The 24,352-nt window shown below is 43.3% G+C and overlaps 1 protein-coding gene across 5 annotated transcripts in view; it reads right to left on the bottom strand.

The window, feature by feature from the left end:
- LOC105499974 (MCC regulator of WNT signaling pathway) overlaps positions 1-24,352 on the bottom strand; it is a 480,351-nt gene that overhangs the window by 169,131 nt on the left and 286,868 nt on the right. The window contains exon 1 of one of the 5 annotated variants that reach the window (XM_071098603.1): positions 13,960-14,047. The exons of the other annotated variants lie outside the window; for them this stretch is intronic. The gene's annotated coding sequence lies outside the window, so the exon portion shown is untranslated. Of the gene's footprint in view, positions 1-13,959; positions 14,048-24,352 lie in introns of those variants that run through there. 5 annotated transcript variants of the gene reach the window in all.

Here is a 24,352-nt window from a genome sequence, read left to right as displayed (position 1 = left end):
TCCAATGTCTGCACTGAGCCCAGTGACAGCTGCTGCCCTCACCTTGGCCTACATGTCCTCTTTGGAAGAGGCTGGCATCTTATATCACAACTCAACAGTCAGCTGCTCCTTAAACGCTGAGACTCTCAGTTATGGCTCTGGGGGGAGGACTTACTAGAGACCATCTCCCTGGTTTCATAGGTCAGAAGAAAGCACCTTTGAAGCGTTAGCCCAATTTTACATTTAAACAGAAGAGAATGCTGCTTGAAGGATCAGATGATCAAAGCAGAGATTGAACATGCTGGTCTGTAAAAGTCTGCCCTTTAGGTGTAAGCCCATTTTACAGGTAGCAAAACTGAGTCTGAGAATTAACTAGATAGGCCATCCAGGTTCACTATGACTTGCTTAAAAGCAGTGTTGGACTCAGGTGACTCTAAGCCTCACAGTCTATCACTAGGCTGCACTGTCTTACCCCTTTATAGTCACACAATAGAGAATAAATAAAAGTGAATCAACTGAGCTGATAAAAATAAAAATAGAAGTAAATCACTTGAGGAAATGGGAGGCTGGCTCCAAGTGCTCAGAGTCTAGTGGAATCACTGTTTAACCTTTGAAAAAGGAAGTAGGTTAAATTTAAGGACATGGATGGGCAATTTAAACAAATAGGCAAGTCACTTTTAATTAGCCACAATCTTAATTAAGCAGCCACTCATAAAAAGCCCAGTAACCACCATTAACCAGTGAAGCTATATAACATTCCTGCAGGAGAAGACCCAGGCTTGGCTCTTGGATGTGGGTTATCTAGAGAGCCTCATTAGTCCACTGAGATCCCACTGGCTAATGGACCACTCGGGCCTGTGTCTGCCTGAAGTACCCAGCCTCAGTCTCAGCCTAGCCACCTGCAGCCCATCACCCCTCAACCTACGGTCTTCTGTTAGCATCTGATCAGGTGTTAAGGTGTCTATAAGCTTCCCTTATTTCCTGCCTGGGCAGCTACTATAATAGTCTTGGCCAAACTGCAGTTGTAAAGTGAACTAAGTCCATAGCTAATAGGTCAGGTGATAAGATGTGAGAGAATTAGCTGTCTTTTGCTTGTGTTCACAGGCTGCTCTAAGTTGGTAAGGCTCTAACAAGCCACTTGATCTATTTCCCCAAGGAACTAAAAGGTCTACGGGGAAGGATGATAACAACAAACAGGGGTGGCAGGCAATCGCGCTTCCCTAGATCCAGGCTCTTTGGCCTATATAGCAAAGGCAAAATCACATGCAGAAGGAGGGGCTATAAGGATTCTCCAGTGTTAGGAAGCTTTAAATGATGCACACCAAAGGAGGAGCTTAGAACACCAAGGAGAAAGTCTCCAGATTAAAACAAAGAAAAGCCCTAACTCTAAGGGAGAAAACTAGTTCCTGAATCACAGCTAAAGAATGTAGAGCTATTCAGTATTAGTCTCCCTTCTGCTGAAAAAACCAAACAGACAAAACAACTACAAAACCTAGAGTGGGGTGGGGTGAAGAGCAGGAGCCAGCACAACAATACAGAGATATCTGAATGGTTTCAGAATCTCAGCATCTCGAGCTGCAAAAAGGTGGTGCCAGGAAAACCCAGGGCAGGGGCAAGAGGAAGTGTATAAAACATCTTTTGAGTGGATCTCCTTACTGGGTATGGGGAACAAAGGATTGTCTAAATCTGAGAGGCAGAGAAAATTAAATGTCTCTCAAGTTTACCATCTCTTGAACACAGCCCCATCACCATGGGCATGACCATCTGCAGGACCAAGAGCAAGTACTCTGAAGGCAAGGAAGATGGAGTGGAGGGCAGAGCATGGTGCCTGGCACGAAGCAGGCATGACCCTGATAGCTGGATCTCAGCAGCAAGCCAGAAGGGCCCATCCTCTCCAAATTATACAGATGACTTAAAATGAACAGAAGTCATCACATCCAAAAATGATAATCACCTCCTTTTAGCATTCTCCGTTATATTCAAGTTCTCAAGCATCACTAAGCAGAAGGTAGGAGTCTGCTTACCTGCCTTTGCTCCTGATCTCTTCCCATCAAATGTTAGAAGTGGGAAAGGCTAGTCTCCCCCATCTGCCTCCGCACCAGTGCTCCACATTTTTCTGACCTTTATTCTTCTTCTTGGGTTTGTGAGCCTGGGCTTTGCTTCTGCCATTATCTTCTTCTTTCTCTTCATAGGAATAAAAGGAGGTTCCCTGACTTAACATCTCTCCTTCTGGCCACAGCCCAACCAGGAACATCGCTGGCCATTGTGGGGAAACTAGCCCTGGAGGCCCATCCTAGGCATGACCCTACCGAATCCAGAGGGCACCTAGAAGCCTTCCTGCTGGGCCATGTTCCTTTAGACACGTTGTAGCCCTCAGCTGAGCAAAAGGGAGAGAAACAGGAGCGCAAGGGAACTGAAGATGATAACCATGGGGCTCCCTGACCTCACAGTGATGCAGGCAGAGGTTTCCTCACCACATCTCTGTACATCAGAGAACAGAAGAAAGCAAGGTCATGGGGCTGAGGATGGGCGACTTTATTTTTAAGAGAGGAGGATGCAACAGTTTCTTTTTTCTAGGACAGGTAAAGTGACGCAATTGATTATAGAACAGCAATGAGAAAGAGCAGCTCCCTGGTGGGTCACCGTCCCCGTGAAGGCCAAAGGCTATAACACCTTGATTTAGGTATAGTGTAAAGTTGTTGTTTTTCTTTCTTCTGTGGGGCAATGTTGGACTTTAACTGATTCAACAGAAGTTTCTCAAGAGTGTTTGCATGTACCAAGTAATGTACCAGCTTTGGATAAGTTAGGTTACCACCATGCACACCTACCTACTGGATGCCTGGATTCTTTTATGATGTATGCAGGAAAGATTCAGTCATTTGTCAAATATGACCATTTTTTGTTTTCCCCAAACCACAGAATTAGAAGATGATGTTTATGTCACTTTTTGAGCTTAGATCTCATTCCAGTGTGCCGGGGCCAGTGCCACATGCCCCTACCTTCACCATGGCACCCACCCACCAGGACCTAAGGAAGCACCCACACCTGAGAGTAACCAAAGACAATACCTGAGACGTTTTGGTAAGGCCAAGCTATTAGATCAAGGTCACCCTTTGAAAACACCTTTGAGACGTGTAGTCTCTGGACAACCTTGTTGTCAGTGTTGATAAATTGTGAAACACAAGGTACCATTCTTTCACTAATAAATTTTTCCTCTTCTCATCAACATGGGATTATATATTCTCTGTGGGAAATTTGTGAGTTATGAAAAAGCATTCGCAGAAAATAGCAACTATACCCCCCACCTATTTACAATTAGCATATGTCTTCATATGTATTTATTATGTGGATTAAAGACACACATGCATGGGCTTTGGATCGTGTGTGCCAGAAAGAATCCTAGCTCTGAAACTAACAGTGTGATGTGCAATTTAACAAGTTTCACAGTTGGCTTATTATTAAAATGGGAGTTACATCTCTTTCTCCATAAGTTTGTAAGGACTAAGAGATGATATACATGCAAAGTACACAACATAGTCCAAACAAGGAAGAACCTGCTAAGCAGTTATACCTCCTTCTCCAAAGGTTTATCAACTAAGAGACGACACATGCAAAGCATACAACACAGTTCAAAGGAGGAAGAACCTACTAAGCAGTAGATGTCAGTATGAAAGGTTTTCCATTAGACCCTGGGTTTTCTATGGCTGCTGTGACAAATACATGAACTTAGTGGCTTAAACCAACACATGTTTATTATTTACAGCTCTGAAGGTCAGAAGTCTGAAATCATTTCGTTAGGCCTAAATCAAGGTGTTGTCAGGGCCAGGCTTCCCGGGAAGGCTCTAGGGTAGAATTTATTTCCTTAGCTCTTCCTCTTCTAGCTTCTAGTAGCTGCCGGCATTCCTTGGCTCGTAGCGCCTTCTTCATCTTCAAGGCCAGCAGTACAGAATCTTTTCAAGTCTCTCTCAGGCTCTGATTCTTTGTTTCCATTATGACATCTCTTTCGTCTGACTCTCATTTTCCTCCCTCCCTCTTATGAAGACCCTTTTGATTACACTGTGCCTACCTTGATAATACAGGATAACAGCCTCATCTCAAGATTCTTAATCACATATGCAAAGTCCCTTTTACCATGTAAGGTAAAATATTCACAAATTCTGGGGATTACGACATGGACTTCTTGGGGTGGGGGTGGGCAGGCATTCAACCCACCAGATGTTCTTACTATATTAGGCTATTTGAGAATGGTAACATGGAGTTGTTGGAAATATTTTCTCCTGTTTCTCTACATTCTTTCCATAAAAGTAACATGTTTATTGTCAAATCCTATTATCTACCCTTTTTTCATTTCTTCCACTAATTTTAAGCCTAGGAATTCCCTCCATATCTTGTCAGGATAGTGTTTGTGTATGCGCGGGTGTGGGTGTATGTACTTTACTCATTGTTACAAATTCAAACGATGGAGAAATACATAAAGTAGGAATAAAATTTGTTCCCTACCTCCAATTCTGTTTCGCCTAGGAAACCGCTTCATAGCCTGGGATCCACTCTTTCGGAGTTTATGCTATTCATTCACACACATGCACTTCCATTTGTTTATGGGGTCAATTTGTACACCTAAGTCTACAGTCCAGCTGGGATTTACTTTAGTGAATGCTACATATACACCTAGGAATTCCTCCTCTGTTTTTTTATTCTAAAGAATGATTAACCGAAGCACAATATGGGTAATAGTTGTTATTTTTCTATGGAAGTGTGTTTTGTGACCTACTCCTGTTTTTTTCCAGCACTGCACCCGGGGATCATCTACCTGCCATTTCTACCTCATGTTTACAGGTACCACTATTCACATGGTGGCAGTTGCACAAACTGAAGAAACAGCACTTGGGAAAAATTACACAGGCTCCAGAAGACTCCTATAGATCTAAGCTCATAAAGTGACATAAACATCATCTTCTAGTTCTGTGGTTGGCAGAAAACAAAAAATGGTCATACCTGACAAATTACTGAATCTGTCTTGGATACGTCATAAAGAAATCCAGGCATCCAGCAGGTGTGCACGGTGATAACTTAACTTATCCAGGGTTTGTACAATACTTAGTACATGCAAAACACTCTTCAGAAACTTCTGTTGAATCAGTTCAAGTCCAACACTGCCCCACAGATGAAAGAAAAGCAACAACTTGACACTACTCAAAAGGCCTCCTGGTCTGTGTGGGGGCTCACACGCTGAATAACAATAATTTAGGAGGCCCAGGCAGGAGGACTGCCTTAAGTCATAAGTTCGATACCAGCCTGGGCAACAAAGTAAGAATCTGTCTCTACAAAAAAATAAAAACTAACCGAGCACACGTGTCTGTAGTCCCAGCTATTCGGAAAGCTGATGCAAGAGGATCACTTGAGCCCAAGAGTTGGAGGCTGCAGTAAACCAAGATTACGTCACTGCACTTCATCCTGGGTGACAAAGGAAGACCCTGCCTCAAAAAAGAAGGAAGGGGAAGGGGAATAGAGGAGGCCTCCTGATGCCCTATGCTGAGTGATGAATGCTGCTCTGTAGGAAGATTTTGGCAATCTTGAATTCCTTCATCTACGGTCATTCCTCAAGGACTCATTGTGAAAATGAATCTAGATGTAGTGTATAAAGCAAACACAATAAACCAAGGCCAAAATAGCCATAAAATCAACAAGAGAACATGGCCCCACAGCAGGCCTCACTTCTGTTGTCAGTGACATCATCACAGCCGGGCTGGTGGTTCCACTGTTGGGAGCAGTGATGTTTAACTCTGAATAGAACCAGGTTGCCCCAGAAGCATCCACACCCATTTCAGATAGTGATTGTGCCCTAGGCTTTCCCAGTGCACAGTGTGGACTAAATATACCAAAGCGTTTTTTGAAGGGAACAGCAAAGGAAGACAGCTCCAAGACCACACACAGATCACACTTGGTATGAAGACAGCAATGGACCTCGTGAGGATGTTGATCAATATCCGTGCTGCAGCAGCAGCATTCTCAACAGAGTGTGCTTGGAAGGGGTGAGCAGTGTTCCTTACCAGCACCCAGCACCAGGAATGTAGAACCTCTGCCAGCACATACAGGCAGAAAGCAAATTATAACAACCAGGACACAGTGAGTTTCACTAATAGAATTAGACCTACAATCTGGTCTCAACCAGACACAAACACTGTCTGCTTAGGCCTGGTGTAATTTACAGCAGCATCAAACATGTTTCCCATCTCTTTGTAAGACAGGCAGGTTAAACTTTCTCAGTGTCACCACTCCCCTTTCATGCACTTCCAATTGCATGTGAAATGTATCACCCACCTGTGGGCTCTGAGCCTCCTGAGATCACCAGGACTCTGCAAACTGACACAGCCATGGGCCTGAGAAAGAAAGGTAATCTTAAGCACCCTTAGAAGAAATGGGCTGTAAGAAGCAGCCAGATGGGGGGTACAGAGGAAATCCTGGCAAACAGGTCAGTAAGCCGTCTCTGGCTCTGGGATGTTTGCTAACAGTTGAAGATATTTTCACTTCTCAAACTCCTTTGACCACAATATTCCCCTTCTCAAAAATCTTTGGTGGCAGTGCCCTTCCGCCTGTGTTCCAAATACCACCATCTGGCTTTCAGGGTCTCTGATCTGGCGCCTCCTCTCTCTCAGCTCCCTCTACTCTTCTACATGTGGGTCATGGTGGTCAAGTCACAGCTGGCTTCTGTTGCATCTGTCACCCCCTCAGGGAGAAGGACATTTTCTCTTCCAACTACTGAAATCCTATCATCCTTAAAGAGCTAGCACCAAACGACCTCATGTATGAAGCCCCATAGGCAGCTTAGGCGGCAGCAGACTTCACTCTTTTCGATTATCTACTTGTACCTCAGTCGGCACATGGTGTCTTTCATTGGAGTCATGCTGGGAGTCACTTCTATTGGTGATATACCTATGGGTGAGATACCATAAGTAATGGGAAATATCTTCATTCCCATCTGCCTTACTTGTCCCAACACCTAGTCCAGGGTTTTAGAAGCAGTGGTGGATGGATGAATGACCCTCCTTCCTGGCATCAGGCTCTCATGACCTGGGTCACAGGCCAGTGCCCAGGTTAGCAGGTGAGCCTTAACAGAAGTGGGTGAGGTGAGCAGGAGGGAGCAGTGGGGCCCATGGCAACCTGGAGAGGGCATGTCTCATTTACCACCAGGCATCTGCTTCTCAACTCCAGCATTTGTTGCCAGGTGGGAATATGGGCCCCATGTTGCTAGATACTATGATTTTGTAAGAAAATCCAGAAATCGGGATTTTTAAGTGAAATATTTTCCATGTATAAGGGCTACATATCAATGTTAATTGAAAAAAAAATACTTGGTTGGGTGCGGTGGCTCACATCTGTAATCCCAGCACTTTGGGAGGCCAAGGTGGCTAGATAATGAGGTCAGGAGATCGAGACCATCCTGGCTAATACAGTGAAACCCCGTCTCTATTAAAAATACAAAAGATTAGCCAAGCGTGGTGGCACACATGCTGTAATCCCAGCTACTCAGGAAGCTGAGGCAGGATAATCACTTGAACCTAGGAGGCGGAGGCTGCAGTGAGCCGAGATCACTCCAGCTTGGGCTATAGAACAAGACTCCATCTCAAAAAAAAAAAAAAAAAAACAACTCTCTGTGGGCAAATAGAGGCACGTCTGCAGGTTCTGGCTGAGTTTGGGCCCTGTGATCTGGAACCTGCACTGATGGTCTTTGGAACGATTAAGGGTGCCATCCTACATGTAACATTGAAAATAAAAGATGCAGTGTCTGCCCTCATGGAGCTTAAAACCTGGTTCTGAAAATGTAAGATGTATACATGGAAATCTGAGCAAGAAATGGTGGCATATGTTGATATTGCGAAATTAGGACTTCAGACTTTTTGGAGTCAGGGAGCTGTGGTGGGCTAGGGGTCCACGCCACTGTCATGGGCTTCTTTTTTAAATAAATTCTCACATATGGGGAGATATTGGTCAAAGGAGATATACTCACAATTCAAAAGGGGGATTTTTTTTTTTTCCTAAACCAGTTTTCAGACCCAGAATATTTTATTTTAAGCCCAAATAGGCAAACAAAGAGAGAGTAGATAGGTGACTGCTTGGGCTAGGGGAGAGGATAGGTAGCTAGTGGGAGAGAAGTGGAGAATGACTAATTATGGTTATGGGGTTTCTTTTTTAGGCAGTGAAAATGTTGTTTGTGGTGATGGACACACAACTCTGAACACACTAAAAACCACTGGATTGTACATTTGAAGAGGGTGAATTGTATGATATGTGAATTATATCTCAAAGTTGTTGAAATGATAAAGTAAAATAAGCTCCCTAGCACACAGGAAGCCTGATGACAGCCAGTCTCTTTAATTTTCACCTCCCACTATTTATTGGGTCATGAGAGGCCAAAACAACAACTAATGATGGCATCAAATATTGAAAACTTACTGTGTAGGTAACACCAAGACTATCTGGCTCAACTTTAAAAAACATTCTCCCATACTGAACTTCCCTGTTCCACTTAGGCTAGACCTCAGGTCTGCAAGCAGACTGAGTATTAAGCACTTTATTCCATTCCAACCTCACAGCAACCCCACAAGGGTGAATTACTATCCTCACTTTACAGAGGCAGGGCATTAAGTAACCTGCTCAAGGTCACAGGAGAACTGTGAAGCTAGAACTTGAGCCCAAGGTGGCCAACTCCAACTCCAAAGCCTGTGCTCTGTGCACCAGGCTATGCTGCATCGCATAAACCCAGGCAGGAGAGGTGGAGGAGAGTACAGAGGCACACTCGTGTCATGTGACTACAAGAGTGAAGGTGTGTCTGATAAGCATCTCAGTCTGGCTAAGTGCAAGCTATGGAATGGTGCAGATTAGAAAGCGGGGAAGAACTGGTGCCCAGCCACGCTGTGAGCCTATATAATTCAGTTAACAGGAAAGCTGGTGTACCACAGGCCTTCTTCGTCATTGGTGGTGTCATTATTTGAGTTTAAAGGGGTTTTGAGCTACTTGATGAGCTACTTGATAGCAGGGGCTGTCATTTGAGCCCTTCTTCCTCTCCCACCTCAGCACCTAACACCTAGCAGGTGTTCAAATATTTTAAAGTAAATGAGCCTGGGGAAACTTATGTATTTCAAGAGAGAAGGCAGGAACTAAATCATATCTAACCTTTTAGAAATGTATAGATATAGGGCCAGGCATGGTGGCACACAACTGTAATCCCAGCACTTTGGGAGGTTGAGGCAGAATTGCTCGAGCCCAGGAGTTCGAGACAAGCCTGGGTAACACAGTGAGACTCTGTCCCTACAAATAATTTTTTTAAAAAATGGCAGGGCATGATGGCCTGCACCTGTAGTCCCAGCTACTCGGCAGGTTGAGGCAGGAGAATCTCCTGCACCTGGGAGGTTGAGGCTGTAGAGAGCAGTGATCATGGGTCACTGCATTCCAGCCTGGGTGACACAGCAAGACCCCCATCTCAAAGAAAAAAAAAAGAATTAACAAAGTACAGATGTAACAAAACTACCTCTGAGGAACACAACAAACAGCTGGCACAAGATTCAGGAGAGAGGCTGGGCTGGGTTGGGAGGTGGGACCGCGTAGGCTGAGGTGCACGCAATCACCTTCAAGTTTCTGTGTTGGGGGTGGGCTGACAAAGGTTGGATGTTTTATAGAAATGAAATCAATAGGCCAGGGCCAGTGGCTCAAGTCTGTAATCTCAGCACTTTGGGAGGCCGAGGTGGGCGGATCACCTGGGTAAAACCCCATGTCTACTAAAAATACAAAATTTAGCCAGGCATGGTGGTGTGTACCTGTAGTCCCAGCTACTCTGGAGGCTGAGGCAGGAGAATTTCTTGAACCTGGAAGGTGGAGGTTTCAGTGAGCCATGATCATGCCACTGCACTCCATCTAGCCTAGGTGACAGAGTGAGACTCCGTATCCAAAGGAAAAAAAAGAAAGAGATGAAATGAAATCAATAGTAGAGCATCCTGCAGGGACAGGTGTTAAGTGTGAACCAAGGACCATGACTAATCTAGTACTGTGTTACCTGAGGTCTGAGTGTAAATAATATATAAAACCACAAGACACACAGAAAAGGAGTAAGGCCCTCTTTGCGGAATCAATAATAGAAACCACATGTAGTAAGCTAAATTGCCAAGTCTAAAAACAGTGTGGGTAGTTTATATAAGGGGTCCTGAACCTGGAGTCCACTTACTTTGAATAGACAAGATGTGCTAATCCCTGAAAATGGACACAAAATTGTATGTATTTTTTCTGGGAGGAAGGTTTTCTGCTTCCAGATTCTCAAAAGGATTATCTAAAGAGTTAAAACTAGGGTTGGAGAGTGAATGAATCTGAAGCAGCAGCACTGCAGCAGACACTGCGTGCCATGGGCCATAGAATAAAGTCTAAGGACGCTGCGGTAGAATGGTGAATGGGGTGAAGGCAGTTGGATTGCATCCCCACGCGGATGAGATCATTATTCCCCAGTGATTGCCAACTAGCTGATGTAAATGAGGCCAAGGAGAGAGAACAATGCAACAGACCACCAAGGCTAATACCATCCTCTCCTCTCCACGCCTGATTTTCACAGGAACGAGTGACACCACTCCAAACATCCTGAACTTTCTGACGACAACCCTGAAACCCAAGGGGGATATTTTTCTGGCTTTTTCCAGGTGGAGGCTATTGATTTTGAAAGATAAAAGTGGCCAAGCAACACATATGGGAATCTGAAACAGAATTTTTATTTTTAGAAACCGTGTGTGAGACACTAGAATGATGGCTCCCACCTGGGAAGAAAGGACATCTCATGAGCACGGGTGGAAAGAGTTTTGCCGTGGACAAAGTGACAAGGTAAGTTTTAATGTGGAATTTGGAAAGTGGAGGAAGACACTTAGGTAAAATTTATATGCCAGATGCAGTGGAAGATAGTAAATACGATAGGTTACCACAGAAGGAACGGATTTCAAACCTAATAGGAAAAAATAAAAGGGAGCTGGAATCTCATTATATATGTGTAGTCTGTAAGTAGTAAACATCATGAATTTGAAATTATAAAGGAAACATGATCTCAGGCAAATATAGCAACAGGCAGGTATAGTTTGTTCCATGAAAGCCATTCAGATGGAGGGTTCAGGACAGGAGCTCTGTGGGTCAAGATGACTTGACAGTGAACCATGAGTTGCTGTGAGGATACATCACTGCCTGCCTGCAGATCCCCTCCCTGTGAGAAAGCAGAAGACTATACATGAAACAGTGGTGGTAGGGGTTCCTTCTAACACCAAGACTATCTGGTTCAACTTTAAAAAACATTCTCCCATATTGAACTTCCCTGTTCCACTTAGTTAGGCTAGACCTCAGGTCTGCAAGCAGACTGAGTTGATACAGGAAGCCCCTTCTCCATTGAGAAACATGCAGAAATGTTGGATACAACTTAAATCAAAAAGCAAACAAAAGCCTAGCCAACCTTATAAGCAAAAGAATCTATCCCTAAAGAGAAATTTCAAAGACAGAGCAAATAAGGGGGTTTGAAACCAGATGGTGCCCAGGTGGCTACCTGTAGGTGATTCCAGCAGTGAGGCCCGAAGACACCTCAGCTTGTGGGAAACTGGTGCTGTGCCAGAAGCAGGGAAAGGCTTTTGTTAGGCAAAAAAATCTTTCAATGTGTTTGGCTTTTCTTGAACCCTAACTTGACCATGTGGTAAAGGGTTAACATTCTGCCATAGATGATCTGCAGGTTATTTGGGGTATGATGGATTAAGATCAAACATTCAGTTAAATTCTTATGTGGAACCCCTTACACAGGAGGAAAAAGCCTCTGATGTATCCTCCTATATGCTTGGAACTGGAAATAAGAAACTACTGGCCCGGCCAGGCACAGGGGCTCACGCCTGCAATCCCAGCACTTTGGGAGGCGGAGGTGGGAGGATCACCTGAGGTCGGGAGCTTGGGACCAGCCTGATCAACATGGAGAAACTCCATCTCTACTAAAAATACATAATTAGCTGGGCGTGGTGGTGGGCGCCTGTAATCCCAGCTACTTGGGAGGCTGAAGCAGGAGAATTGCTTGAACCCAGGAGGCAGAGGTTGCAGTGAGCTGAGATTACACCATTGCACTCCAGCCTGGGCAACAAGAGCAAAACTCCGTCTCAAAAAAAAAAAAAAAAACAAACTACTGGCCTACTGCAGTGTGGTATCCCACCCTCCATAAATCTAGGGCCCGAAGTCAGATGAAGCCCCAATCCAATGGCTCCTTTTTGGTGACTTAAAAAACCCGAGAACCAACTAGCTTTTGCTTTTCTCCCCAGCTATAGGTTTTGCTAAACATATTTCTTGCATTTCAGAGTCAATGCTGTTTTGATATCCTCATTTTCCAAACTTTTATGAAAACTTGAAAGAAATTTTAAAAATATGCTCTAGATTTTATGTCAAGCCTTGATTTTTAGGTGCTCCTATAACTTCAAAGTAATTTAATTATGCAGGAAGGCTGGCTTAGTAAAGGTTCATTAATGCCCAAGATAACATTCCTTTCTCCTTAAAGGGGAAAAGTCTTATTCTGCTAGAGGGATAGATTAAAATCAAGCAAGTTTTTACACTTAGGCTAATTGAGAACAGGGGAGCCAGGAATGAAGTGGTTTCCTGTCCGGCCAAGTAACAGGCTGTCAGCCAGGCTACACTCACTCCAGCCAATAAAGGGGCAACAGCAGCCAGGAACGACCCCACAACCCCATTTTCATCGCTCCTCTTTCCCTCCTAGTTTTTACTGGCTGCCAGCACAACCCAGTCAACAGCAAGCTTTCCTTTACCACACAGGCTTTCCTCCTTCCCTGAACCTGCTTGACCTCAGCCTCCATTACGAATGTCCCCGTTAACCGAAGCCACCAAAATCTGCTGTCTGCCTTTCTTGCCTTAGACACTTCTGAATAAATTGTGATTAACTGATTCAATGTTCAGTTTTGCAAAAGGGAAAAAACAAAAGGAAGGATAGGGGAAGAATCTCAAAACAAAGCAATCCCGGGGTTCTGCTGGAGTGCACACAGAGCTTCTATGGGAAATGACTTTTTACTAGTCCCTTAAAAAACTTGTTTAGGCCAAGCAGCCACTCTTCATCTAGATTTGCCAAAATCTGTTCTCCAGGACTGATAACCTACACTGGGGTAGCTCCGACACTGGGTTTACTTTGAAAGGTTTTCTCCAGTTACTGCCAGCTGCCAATCTGTTTTGACAATGCATTGTTAGCCTACAGGCTCATCATTGTCATTCTTTTGGACATGTTCATGTATTAGCAGTCAGTCAGATATGCCGACAGTGTATTTGCAGGGGATGCAAAAACACACACGCTTATACACACAAGGTATGTTAGATGTCTAAGACTGGGGAAAAACTTAAGTCAAACAACACATAATTAGCCTCTGCTTACAGAGGCGAGACAATTTATTAGACTTTATGACTTCTGTTCCCATTCCCCAGCCCCCAAATACCTTCTACTTTCCCCTCAGCCCCAATGCAGATGAAAGTTTGCCCTTTAAAAAAACGAACAACAAAAACACACTTTTTCTAGGAGTATAGAAACTTCAGACTTTTGAACTACACGGTGTCTGTGTTACAACAGGGACTTGACATATTCTCAACCCAATCAACAATGCCTGCTCAATGCCAAGTTTAGATGTGACTTTAAATTGCACCCAATCTGGCAAAATAATACTTGACTGCTGGCTACCAGTAAAACGCACACAATTTTTCCTTTCAGAACTTCTGAGCCACCAAGCCAGGAAGTCTTTTGGTGAACACTCCCCTTCCCATTTGTAGAGAAATCAATACTCAGGTCCGGGGGCTGGACTTGGGGAATACAAGGGTTCCCTCATTTCAGCCAGGGCTCCCTCTTGCCCCACCAAGAATCTACCCAGGGGCCTGAACCTGCAAGAGGTAGACAGGCATTGTGAGCTGAGCCAGTTCCCTGGCTTGTGCTCCTACCTCGTCACGCGCTCTGGTCCTCCTTGCCCAAGAGGTGTGGGGATGGGTGTGGTGGAGGCACAGTCCAGGGTTGGTCTTGCCTGCCGCACGCCTGTTCAGTAGCCTTTTAATGAACTCAGTGACTCAGCGCCGTCCCTCCCCCACCGGCCTCGGATCTCACTCCTCTCAATCGCACTGATGCCCATGTGACAGCACGTTGTCTCCACCGAGACTAATCCCATATCAATAAGAGCTTTCAGCACAGCCCAGACCAGATTACTCTGTCTCACAACCACTTTGCTGACCTGCCCAGGGGGCCACCGAATACTCCCCGAGCGCATACTATTTACAGAAGAGTCAAGATAAGCTGGATCACTTGGTGTGATTATTTCGCTGCCAAAGTTTGTGGCTTTAACAAAGCAAACCCACATTCAACCGCTCAACCAGGCGCCGTGCAAGCCACCAGAATGAAAAAACAACGCTGGATCTTACACACATGCAGTAATCAAAATATTACAAATAAAGGCTACATGTGAAATGACAGATTAAGATGAGCTCTAGATACCAGATGTATGAAGTTTGCTATTAGATTTCTTTGCCATAAATCCAGGACAAGGCAACATGGCATCTCATTGTCAGATTAATGTGGACTAAGCATGATATAATTCATAAGAAGGCTTTTAAAAAGTCACCAATATTGGTTCTTAACTTTGCCCATTCAGATTCTTAAGAGTAAACCAAACTTGAGGAGAGATGCCAGATGCCAAACTGAGTACAGGCTCAATATCCCCTACTTTTCCATCCTTCCTTTTCCTGCAATTTTTATCACACTGGTCTCTATCCACAGCCTTTCTGGGCAGCTGAGATGAACAAGAGGAATGAGTATAAAGCCTACAAACACGGTCAAGGAGATGAGTGGGAGTAACTAGAGAATGGTCTTGAGGGTTTGCGAAAACTATTTCATCAGCATTATGGACAAGAACGAGAAGGCCAGGGCATACTTAAAATCATCACAAAGCCTCTTTCTAGCACTAAATGTGAAGTAATGAAGCCATCACACAGCAGATTAAGGCCTTTGCACACAAAGCTCCCTTCCTCAGAAAAGCTCTATTGATTGATCTTGAAATACAGATTTTTAGTTCTAAAATTGTGAGGATAGCTACTTAAAATTCAATCTCTTTCCCTCAGAAATGCATTAAAATTCTAAAACAATATGCACCAAATAAAATTTATTTTTAATATTAAAATACCTGATGCTCATTTCACCATGTCTTTGTTCTCTCGTCTCTGTTCAACGCAGTTAGGCAGATTTGAGGGTGCTGCGGAGAATATCTGAGGTGAAATGCCAGGGAGCGAGTGAGCAGGCCCTGAGCTGCAGAGACAATGCTCCAAGCAGAAAAGCATGGCTGGCAGGAAACCAGGAGAAATTGCGCAAGGGAAGAGCCATTCCAAAGCTGTTCTCTGTCCCATGGTTATGATCACAGGGGAGGGTAATTACAAGTACTTCTGATCAAAATACCTTTTGCCATTTGTCAGATAGCAGACCCCAAATTCAAGGTGGATTAGTCTGGAAAACTAAACTGAATCAGTTTTGAAGTCTTACTTTTATATCCAACAATTGAACAATGCAAATATGAATAATACAGAACACAGCCAAACACCTAGAATGAAAAGTGGAACCCCGTAACTCCCCCGTATTCAACAGATGACAGGGCTAATGCAGGGAGTTTGGGCTATGGGCTGGTTTTATAGCCAAAGCCACAGAGAATTCCATCACCAAAGACTGCTTCCTACTCTTGGTGAAGGAAGCAAGTAATTCACATGCCAGTCTCCATCTTTTCCTCCCTTTCCCTCTCCCTCCACCCCTGCCTTACTGGTATTTTTCTCAATGAGTTCCCTTGATGTTGGAGGACCCAGCCTGCAGCTTTCACAGGAAGGGCTAACGCAGTGAGAAGAGCAGGATCTAAGAATCAGAGGACGTGGGTTTGAGATCTAGAATAAACAGTTAAAGGTCTAGAGGCAAGGAGCTTCACTTTTGAGCCTTAATTTACTCAGCTTTAATGAGAACATTACCTGCCCTGCTTGCTTACTAAATGGGACTGACCTGGTGGTCAGGTATGGAATGCGGGCTCGTATCCCAGAGAAGGTAAACAAAACAGGATGGAGAAAACAAAGTCTGAGCCCCTGCTCTGCCATGTCCCTTGCGGGGCTTCCCTTCCTCTTCTAGGCTGCATTTGTAAAATGCAGACAGTCATACCTGCTCTGTGTATCTACCAGGGTCAACAGGAAACTTAAGCAATGCATTTGAAGATAAACATTACAAAACTGACGATGCTATCAGAGGGCACGTTCTTACCAAAGACTATGTTTTAAAAGCATGAATAGCTCCAAGGTTGAAAGAAAGTCTTAAGGAGTATTTTTATGTTACACTACAGAAAAATATATTATTTGCTTTAAATAAGGGGAGTCTAAGTTTCAAGTCAGCGGATTAGAGATGAGCGGTTAGTGACACCATAAGGGGTGGCATAGGTAGGTAGAGCATTCTCCCAAGAAAGATGACTGAAGCCAGAGCGAATGGGGCTAACAGTGACATTCAGTCGCCGCAGTGCATAGACCAGCTTTGGGGGCCAGGGCATTCCTATAGAAGGCTCCTGAAGCCACGCCACAGGGATGGGTCCTTTCCTGTTGCTTCACTGCCTAGCCCTTTTGTGAGCACGGTGAGAAGCCTGAAGTTGGCAGCAAGCACTGTGTGCTGGCATCTGCAGTGAGCAGTGACAGCTACACCACTGGACAACTCAATCCTGCAGGACTGCTCCAAGACTGAAGTTCAGAATGACAGCTCACTGGGGCTTGCAGTCACTGACTCCAAACACCTCATTTTACAGATAGGAAAACTGAGGCCTGGTGGCAAGGTGGAGGCACTTTCCCAAGAAACGCAGCATCCAAGCTCTACTGAGTGCCCTGGACCTCGGATGCCCCACCCAGTGTATACTCACTACCTTGGGATGTTTTTCCCCCTAAACGGAATCCTATTGTTCACCCATTTACTCATATGTGTATATATACCATAGAACTTTAAAAATTATCTTTGACAATTTTTTCCCCCTGGCTTTATAAAAATCTGTCCTTTCCTCAGGCAAATTATTTTCCAAATATTTAAACTTTTTGGGCTGGGCCCAGTAGCTCACACCTGTAATCCCAGCACTTTGGGAGGCTGAGGCAGGCCTCCCACTTGAGACCAGAAGTTCAAGACCAGCCTGGGCAACATAACAAAACCCTGTATCTCTACTAATACAAAAATTAGCCAGGCGTGGTGGTTCACGCCTATAATCCCAGTTACTTGGGATGTTGAGGTACAAGAATCGCTTGAACCTGGGAGGCAGAGGTTGCGGTGAGCTAAGATTGCACCACTGCACTCCAGCCTGCGCGACGGAGCGAGACTGTCTCAAAAAAAAAATAAAATAAAAATAAAATTTTCAGGCACTTTGAGGAACCCCAGTCTTGAATCATCTTGCACTTACAAAGTAAGTAAATTAGGTAATTTATTTTATGAATCCTTCTTAATATTTGTATAGCCCCTTACAGTTTTCATAAGCTTTCTCTCATTTGATCATGACAACAGCTCTGTGATGTACGCAAGACAGGGGTCATTACCCTTAATTTCTGTGGTACTACAGAGAGATGAAATGATTCATCTAGCACCAGAACTAGAGTAGAACCCAGTTCTTCCCAACACTATCTTGGTCCTCCTTCTTACTCCATTAATTCAAATAAGAGCCTTTATGTACTGGGCACTATAGCTGGAACCAAGGGGGCAAAGATATGTAAAACAGAGTTCAGTTTTTTCCAAAGAGCTAGCATCTAGGGGACACATATCCACACAAAAATGTTACAAACACATGAATTTGGGGGTAGAAACTTTGGAATCAGACAGATTTGTATTTGAGACCAGACCTCACTGTTTACTAGTTACGCACCTGTGGGCAAATCATTCTGCCCCTTTAAGCAGTGTTCTCATCTCACAGGATTGTCAGGAGAACTGAATGAGATGGCAGAGGAAAGATGTTTAGCACAGAATCTTGTTCGTGGTAAGCATCCGGTATGTATTAGCTATTTTTATTAGCATTAATACAAGGCAATGACAGAGACACCTGAAGGCTATTATGAGAGCAAGGTCTGGGGACACCTATCCTCCATGGTGGCGGGTGGGGGGTGAGGTGGGCGGGGCAGTGTATCTCGAAGAACCGAATCTTAGAGAATGACTTTAATGATTGTTCTTACAAAACAATACTTATTTTTGTTCTTTTGTTCTTTTCATCTATCCATCCATGTAGTTATCCAACGCATACAGTGAGCCCAGCACTTTACAAAATGATTCTCAGCAGGGCTCCCTTGAATAAAGGGTTTTCCTAGGGCACTTAAAATATGAGCATATTTACAAAAATTGTACTCACACACCTTTTCAGAGTTACACCTACTGAGTGAAATGAGGCATATCAATGGTCCACTCTGATCCTAGCTAGAGATAACAGCTTAAGAGAAACACACCTATAAACAGAACCTTAACATGATGTCCTTTGGTAACAAAGTGAAAAGTCCTTCCCCTAGAGGCCACGTTAAAGTGGTCTGCTGAATGAGAACTCTACTCTCATCAGCAGAGGTGGGGCCTGAGCTACTGCGGACTTCAATCATGTCTGCCTTCACCATTCACTTAAAGGGGGGAAATTATCCAGCTAAATGTTTACTCATATGCAATATCTGCTTGCCAAAGGTAGCACAGATAATAACCCCATACTTTCCACTTTGTACGATGATTACAACTTCCTGTCCATTCATCCTCTCAACTGACCTGGTAGCCACATGAGCCAATCTGCATAAAACAGAGATATAGCCAAGGAGGGCTGCACTTTTGAAATAGGTTCTGCTGCTGAAGATATGTATCTTCAATACCTATCACAGTGACGTATCACAGTCACCAGATATGATACTTTGTAAGCTGGATAATTAGTTCAAATCAATCCCTTACATGGCACGCTTTGTGAGAAGGAAGTTGGCACCTATCTGTTCCCCTGATGGACAAGACTGATTCCTTTCTACAGAGTGCCTTGAACTACTGCAGGAGAAAACCACCATCCTTCAAGAGCACCCAAAAGCTGTGTGCAGCTGGACTCATGGAAGGCTCTCCCTGCCTCAGGATGCTGCCTCGCATAAAAAAATGTAGGACCAGGTCCTCTGGGTAATGGTACTTGTGACTTTCTTTCTCAAAGAACTAGGTTCTTCGAGATGGGATGAGACTTCCATTACTATCTGAAATGCGAGGTGAAGAAACTGGAAAAAACAAAAAAACAAGGCTTTGAATCATGAGACAATGCAGTTGCTATCATGCCAAAATAGAACACTAAGTGTTTTTAAGTTTTCTAGAAACTGAGGCAAAGAAGAGTCACAGAAAATTCAGCTAGTAAGAGTATCATGAAAAAAACCAAATATCTCTGTTTCTTAAATGCTTTAGAGAGACACTCTTACCTGAGGAATTACAGTTCCTCACTGTATTACTGAAAGGCAATGTCCCCACCATTGTGGCCACAAAAACGTAGATGTGGATTTCTTATGCTCCTAATCTATTACAATTCGCTAGAAAATTCAGAGGCCTAACACCAAGGTTAGATCCTGAAGCCATTCTTTGAGGGGCTAAGGGCCATAGTGTATATTGCTATCCTATAGTGGTCTAATTTCATCCAAGGATTGATCCTAAAACTTCAAAAAGTAAATTGGTACAGGCTATCTCTTAAATTACCTTCTCTAAACATCATCTCTCACAAATAAAGTCTTAACAGAAGCTCTATGTCCAACAGAGTGAGATTATATTCTGTATCAACAGTCTGGGTTCTCCTGAGAGGCTCTTACATTCCAAGACTGATGCTCTAAGCAATTCATTAATTCGAGCATTAAAAAACTCATCTGATTTTAGGGAATAGTTGACATGTTTACCTAAAGTTGTAGAAAACAGACTTATTAAAATGCCTCAGAAGAAGGCTTCAAAAATTATTTCCATTCTCAAAATGTTATTGCTCCCAATTGTCATATATCAATGGCTCCCCAGTCAGTCATGCTCTGCCTAAGCAACATTACAAAACATCAGATAGTGCCAATGGCAATTCCACTGGGTTCCTCCAAACCCAGCCCGTAAAGCCTACAGAGGAAATAGAAAGATGACAGAACGCATACACTTTATTTTTGACCTATCCTGATTTCCATCAGGCTTTGGATACGGGACTACTTTTATGGCTGCAATAATTTTATTGTAAAGATCCAGTACAGGAATTTCTTCTGGGAAAGTATTTTATATTCAGTTGTCAAGCGAAAAGCAAGGTATGTTTGTTCTCACTCCAAGACACCACTGAACTCAGAACAGGAACGTACCTGTTTTCAAACATTAGACTGTAGCTCCTAGTGTCAGTGGGTCAGGAGCCTTCCATGGCCATTCCTGCTTCCTGGGATGTCACGTTTATGGTTGGGCTCTCATTGCATTCATCTTATTTACTCTTTAAAAAGAAAAACACCAAGTCTGACCAAAACAAACAAACAAAAGCAAAACAAAAAGGGGGGAGAGGAATAACTCTTGTTAAATTTATAAATGATGTGTCTAGAGTGCTATTTCATTTTTGCTTATAAAAATGGCATCCATGCTTAAAACCATCTATCAGAGTGATCAGATTTGTATATGGTCTCCGCCTGACTTAAAGGACCTATGTTTGAGTGTTGTTTTTCTCTTCTCACTGCAGCCACAATGTGATCTACCCTATGACATTCATTAGGCTCTTGTAGCACACATTTGACATTAGCACAGGGATAAAGTAGGGCAGGGAGTGTGGTGACAGAGCTGTGGGTGGGGAGTGAAGCTTTAAACCCTCAACAGCACGAGTTTCCCCTCCCAGAGAAGTGACTCTAAACAGGAATTAGAAGGCCTCTAAATGTACCTTCCCATAATTTGCCCATATTCTCTCTTCCTTCCCAGTTCTCTCTCTTAAACATTTATTCTGTGCTAATACAAGTTTGGTGTTCTGCTAAACTGGGGGGTAGTTTAGAAAATGCGTATGAAGCCTGTATTTTAAACCTTCTGTTTTAGTCTAGAACATGAGGAATATAAGCCTAACAACATCTTCCCCCAACACACACATAAAACCATGATCAGTATGGGACACCCAGTGTATGAGATAAATGTGTATCCCCAGACTCGGTGCAATTGGGATTAAGAAAGGGACTGAGAATGATCAAGTACAGGTGCGATAAGAAATCTGAAGGTCGAATTCGCAGAGATGGAAGGAAAGAGGATGTCTGGGGGAAACATGAACCCAGGTACTCAGCCATACATGACATGAATGAATATAGGAAGGAGAAACCAAGGTTGATGCTACCAGGGAAGCTCCCTAAAGGTAGAAAGTTAATATCCAGTAAAGATAGGATTATATGAACAATAATTTACTTTGAAAGAGTGTTGCATAGGCAACAGGACATGGCTCTGTCACTTTTAACCTATTTTCCAGGAGCTAAGATCTACCCTCACCCTACCTTACCCTACTTACGTACTCCAAAGATGTTCTGCTGACATTTGAAAGATGCTCATCAGAAGGCATCATCATTCTAGAGACAGCCACTTCACCTTCCCTCAACTATAAAGGCTTTGTAAATTAACTCAGTGGAGGTTAGAAAAGACTTCTCACTGGTGAAATTAGTGGTGTTAGAGATATGTGGATTGCCTATTAACATGATGCTATCAACTGACTGTGTCTCCTCCAAATTCATGTTAAAATCCTTATCCCCAATGTGATGATTTCAAAAGGTGGGCCTTGGGAAGGTGCTCAGGTCATGATGGTGGAACCCTCATGAATGGGATTAGTGCCCTTATAAAATAGAACCCAGAGAGCTCCCTTGTCCCTTCTAGTATGTGAGGACACAGTGAGAAGGTGGCCGTCTATAAACCAGGAAGCAGGGCCCTATCAGATGCTGAATCTGCTCTCGCCTTGATCTTGGACTTCCCAGAAATTCAGAACTGTGAGAAATTTCTGTTGTTTATAAGCCACCCAGCTTATGGCATGTTGTTATAGTAGCCCAAACAGACTGAGACATGTAGCATTGGGCACTCCACCTGTGGATGACAGAGATATGAAAGAACCTGACAGACCCAGCCTTACTCTGTGCAATGGTGCTTGCAGCTTGATTCTAAAACCATCTTCTGCATAGCCACTGGCTTGGAGGGTTCCTGTCGCCTAATACTGACAAAGTTAAAGGAATCCTGCTCCATGTGAATTTTTCATGTAAGGTACTGTCAGCATATCTGAAGTTCAGAAAACATGCTCAGTGACTGCTTTTTATGTAATTGATGTTTATATAAATAGCAGGATTTGGTAAATGTGTACTTTTGTATGTGCGAACACAGTTGAAGGAGGAGACCTACAACTCATTATCTCAACTACTGGAGGTTATCCTAAAACTCCCCTTAATTAAAAATAAACAAATTGGCTTAGAGGTTAGTTTTTAGCACACTTGAATGAAGATGTTTATTAGAAACAAATAAAAACTCTAACATTTTTAGAAGCATGAAAAATTGGAGTAGTTATGTGTGACACATGCCTGAGAAAAAGCAAGTTTTTAATACAATGCATTTTTATTAAATCAGAACCTAAACACACACACGCAGTAAAGTACCTCTCATTTTCAAACACACGCAATACATGGCTTCCCTGAGAGAGTATCTCTAGGATGCAGTAAGATCCCAGACAATTATAGAAAGACTATGTATTTGCAGCATAGTCAAGTGAATTTTACTAAGGTCTGGCATTTAAAAACTAATGGCTGTTTGATAACTAACATTCCACTAGTTCTCTCAATAATAACAAACTAGTAAATAAAATTATGTTGGTACATACATTACATATATAACCAATCTTTATCAATTCATATATAGACAATACACACCTATCTAATACTCAAAGGCAAGAAAAAGCCATTCCCCTTTCTCTACACCAAGCAGCATGATACACATTTCTTTCTCACTAATCTGGAATCCCTAGATATTTTGAACATGGACATTTGTTGCTGACAGCCACCGCCAGACAAAGCTCCATGACCTGGCTCCACTCCAGGAGAGGCCGCAGAGAGGGCTTCATACCATTCTTGGAAAGCATTCAACTACCACATGCAGCCGCATCTCACACCGAAAAAAAAAAAAAAAGATCTCACATTGCAGACAGCTTCACTATAACGTTAACATTCTTGGTTGTTACACACACATTTGACAAAAAATGCAAGCCTCTAGATACAGCCATGTTTATTGTACAATGCCAATACTATATTCAAACACGAAATTCTCTACCATTTTAGGCAACACCAGCTGCAATTTTATTCTCTCACTTCCCAACCTCTTAAGCCAAGGAGATGAGAAGGTGCTCTTCCTTCTCTTCACTCCCCAACACCTACTGTACGTCAAGACACGGTGCCAGCCACAGAGAACACAACACTGGGTAAGACTCAGTTCCTGCCCACGAGGAGCTCACAGGGAGGCATTCCTGTGCTTTCTAAATTGCACAAGATGTCACTCCCCCTCTAACTATGGCTAAAAGGATGAAATACAGACAAGAACAAAACCCACCTTGCTCCAGCTCTTTAAGCTGCCCTCCTGCCTACTAATACCTTTCATTCTCATCCAGCCCTGATGCTTCTTTATCTGTCATTTACTTTAATTACTTCAAACGCATGTTCTCTCTGGTTCCAGTGTTCCTTCTTCTTTCCAAAGTGTACTTGGTTTTTTTGTGCGCGTTTTTAAATTCTATTCTGCAAGGCTTGCTTTCCCCTGAAAATGGCCCTTGACCTGTATTGTAGAAGAACCCAGACCATTATCTACAGGATTTTGATAAGCAAAAGTGCTGCTATCACATGCAATGCCATTGCAGCTCCTATCTGCCTCTTCCTAGGGTCTCTGCAACTTTCTGCGAACCCTCTACATACCTCTCTAACCTTGCACTGAAAACATATGCTCATAGAACTAGGAATAAACATTAAAGCAATCAGAGGCCTCGAGGAACTAAGTTTAGCAGGCTAATAAGAAATATCACAAGGTGTTAAAATATTAAGCAGAATGTGAACACTGCCCTAAGAGTTACAAGTGCCATGCAGGCTCGGAAGGGGGAGATAAAGAAATCTGTTGTATAAACAGATGCCATGTGGAATGCAAAGGCATGATGGTCTCACAGTGTTCATGGCTTTCAGTAAAGGCTCATAACCACCATGACCCTTCAGGCACTTCACAGTAAGCAGTGTCCTAATAAAAATATCTAGTCATAAAAGAGAACGACGACATAACCTGAAGACTGCCTGGACCCTTAATGATGGAAGGCAGACTGCTTACACTGACAAG

This window comes from Macaca nemestrina, chromosome 6, assembly GCF_043159975.1.
Source record: "Macaca nemestrina isolate mMacNem1 chromosome 6, mMacNem.hap1, whole genome shotgun sequence".
NCBI lineage: Eukaryota > Metazoa > Chordata > Mammalia > Primates > Cercopithecidae > Macaca > Macaca nemestrina.
The sequence above is the reverse complement of the archived record's forward strand: the minus strand, read 5'-3'. Positions and strand labels throughout refer to the sequence as shown.